The sequence below is a fragment of the Cryptotermes secundus genome, unplaced genomic scaffold (assembly GCF_002891405.2).
Source record: "Cryptotermes secundus unplaced genomic scaffold, Csec_1.0 scaffold70, whole genome shotgun sequence".
In the NCBI taxonomy this organism is placed as follows: Eukaryota; Metazoa; Arthropoda; class Insecta; order Blattodea; family Kalotermitidae; genus Cryptotermes; species Cryptotermes secundus.
In genome coordinates this window covers 5,016,379-5,019,695 of record NW_019734964.1, presented here as the reverse complement: position 1 = coordinate 5,019,695, position 3,317 = coordinate 5,016,379, and positions in this window count along the sequence as shown.

Sequence of the window (3,317 nt, the reverse complement as noted above, 5' to 3'; positions counted from 1 at the left end):
AGGAAACAGATGTTTTGAAATTGTGGCACAGTTAAGATATTTGGGAACAACGATAACAGATCGAAACCTGATTCGGGAGGAAATTAAGAGGACACTGAACTCGGGCAATGCTTGCTACCATTCAGTCCAGAACCTTTTGTCTTCTCGTCTGCTGTCCAGAAACAAAAATTAGAATATACAAAACTATAATTTTGCCCGTGGTTCTGTATTGGTGTTTAACTTTTTCTCTGACATTAAGGGAGGAACATACACTGAGTGTGTTTGAGAACAGGCTGTTGAGAATATNTAAGTAGCTGCAGAATTTGTGGCTCTTCCAGAAGGGCTCAGCTCCATGAGTAAGTCAAGGGTATAATAGCGGAAATATTACAAGAAGCCAAGCATCAGTTTACATAATTATTTACGTGTGAGTTCTGTTAGCATGTTTGTTCAGACGTGTATAAAGAAAGGAAATATGCCTAACAGATTTCTTTCAGATTTTTTATATAAATCAGTCTGAAGAAGGAAGGAAATACAAGTATTTCCCAAACTCCAATGCTCGCACACTAAAGGTTCGGCCACACAGAGCGCTACGTACGCTATGTTCGCTATACGAACAGAAAAATATCTCCCTTTATTGCCAATGTGACTGGCACACAGACTTCCGTACGCTACGTACGCTATGTTCCCTATGTTAGCTGCGTCGCAGAGTGTACACAGCGAACGTAGCGTACGTAGCGAACATAGCGTAGCGCTCTGTGTGGCCGAATCTTAAGTCATTCATGTATTCACTCGCGGCTATCCTGGTTGAAATTTCTCGTGGTTTTGCTGAGACTTACTAGACGAATGCATTGATAGTGTATTCAACCACACGAGGACAGCTTCTTTCCAAATCCCTACCGTTATATTAATTCACTAGTGTACGACTATTGAAAATTAAACGGAAAGTATCATAATTTGTTATGTAAAATATAGGACTGTTACTGTTATTTGTATATTAAACTCAATTTAATTATATCATTAAACTTTTAGCGCCAAAAACTAAGGAATATAAAGATGATACTATAAAAATACACGCATACTAACTATAGCTGTTACATTTATAGCGCTTCAGCAGGAGTGCATATATACACATTGTATTTAGTAGGTATTTACGTATATATAGGTACATTAGTCGACTGCATAGTGATCGCTTGGTGCATTAAATATTTTCAAGTGACGAACCAGTGGTGGATATTTTGCGTTATCGTACGTGAACATCCCAGAAAAATATTACCGATAATTATTTTCTTACGTTGCGCGGCGTTGCATGACGTCTCATAGTCAGATAATACCCTTCAATAGCATAGGGTGACTCATTAATAGTATTGTTCACATAAAGTTGTTTCCGAGCTTTCAGTTCCGTTATGAAGCAATCCTTGTGTTGTGGAACTGATTTTCTGTTTTCAGTGGGAAGGGAATGTATTTGTGTTCAAATTCGTGAGGGTAGGGTTAGAGATTGGGGTTGAGTCCAATTAGAACTTGAGGATGTGTTCCAGTGTTTGTGTTCACAGGCTTCATGTCCTTTATTACAACGAAAGGCTAGTAGTCTGCGGCTTCGAGAACTTGTCGACAGGCCCTGAGATCGTAACTTTCTCAAGTCACTTCCTCGCCATCAAAAACTGCATGGAAGCCACGGTTACTGCGATGCTGTACAAGAGATGATTGACCATAGTAATGCTCAACTCTCGGTTAACTTCTATACCGGGGTTTGCAGTTGAGTGGCTGTCACTCATGCTATGTGTTTTAAAGGTCATAGGTTCGATTTTCTGTCCGAAGGCAAATTATAATGACAGTTATTCTTGTGGTTCTCCTTAGTCACTCCAGGAAATTCCAGAATAGTATTTAAAATGGGGGACGGAGTCTTTATCTTCACATACTTTGCTATTAACCTCCCATTCGACACTGCATAAGCGATGAATATTAAAAAGCGGTGTTAAATAATTTGAGAGGGGGCACGCGGTAGCGTAGTTGGTTGAGGCACTATGCTACAAGCCGGAAGGTCGCGGGTTCAAGTCCCGATGGGGTCATTGACTTTTTTTTTTTAATTGACCTAACCCTTCCGGCCGCACTATGGCCCTGGGGTCGACCCAGCCTCTAACAGAAATGTGTACCAGGAATCTTCCTTGAGGTAAAGGGCCCCTGGCGTGTAAGGCTGACGACCTTACAGCCATCTATGAGCCGATTATGTAGAAAATGTGGGAACCTGGACAGGGATAACTTTACTTACTTTTACTGTTAAATAATTTGAGAGGAGGAATGCGTATAGGACATTGGTGGGGAAGCCAGAAGGAAAGAGACCACTAAGAAGACCAAGACGTAAGTGTGTGTATTGTTGCTGCACAAGTTTGTATATTTTATAGACTTATTCGTGATTATATCGCAATATCCTTTAATATATTTTGTGTCCTGTAATATATTCTAGAGCATATTCTTCTTGTGCTGTTTTCGTGTAGGGACGTACCTTTTATACATACATAAATCCATATGAATCCTCAGAAGCAAGCATTTATTTATTGCTTTTAATTATCTCTTGGGAAATAACAGGGAGAAGAGCATGAGCTTAGTTTTGCGTGGGAAGATGTCAGCGATATTCATTACATTCCCCTCTAGAAAACGTGTCCAGGTCTGATACAAGTTGTTACAAGCTGTCTCTAATGTTGTACGTGAGAACATTAGCTAATCCAGCGCACTGAGTGGCTTGTTCTTTTTTCCTTGTCACTACAGCCACAGTGAGCCTAGGCCTACCTCCATGAACTTCTCTGTTCACTTCGGTTTTCTAGATCTTACACATTCGGTAGGACTCCTTGGGCGGGTGATCAGCTCGTCGCAAGGCCTCTACCTGTATACAAACACAGAAAAACGCACACACTCAAGCTAAACATCCATGCCCTGAGTGGGATTCGAACTCACGATTCCGGTTTCCAAGCGAGCGAAGACAGTACATGCCTTAGACCGCTCGGCTACCGTGACCGGCGAGTGGCTTGGTTTAGGGGTTCTAATATTAGAGAATGAAGTGTGTGTGTGTGTGTGTGACTAAGATAAAACTTTACAACAATCTGCTTCTCTATATGTAGGTTATAATACGTGTATTTGTTGAAAATGAACATATACAGGAAATGGGTTGTGCTGTTCTTGTATGTACAAACATATCTCTAACTTCTGGCTTCAAATTTGAGGCAATTTAAACACCGCAGCGGAAACGCATTGAAATTTAATGGGTAATCAAATCTTTCTTATAATCATCCTTCACTGCCTTTTCTTTCATTCCTTTATAATTTTTATGCGATTACCTCGTTCTG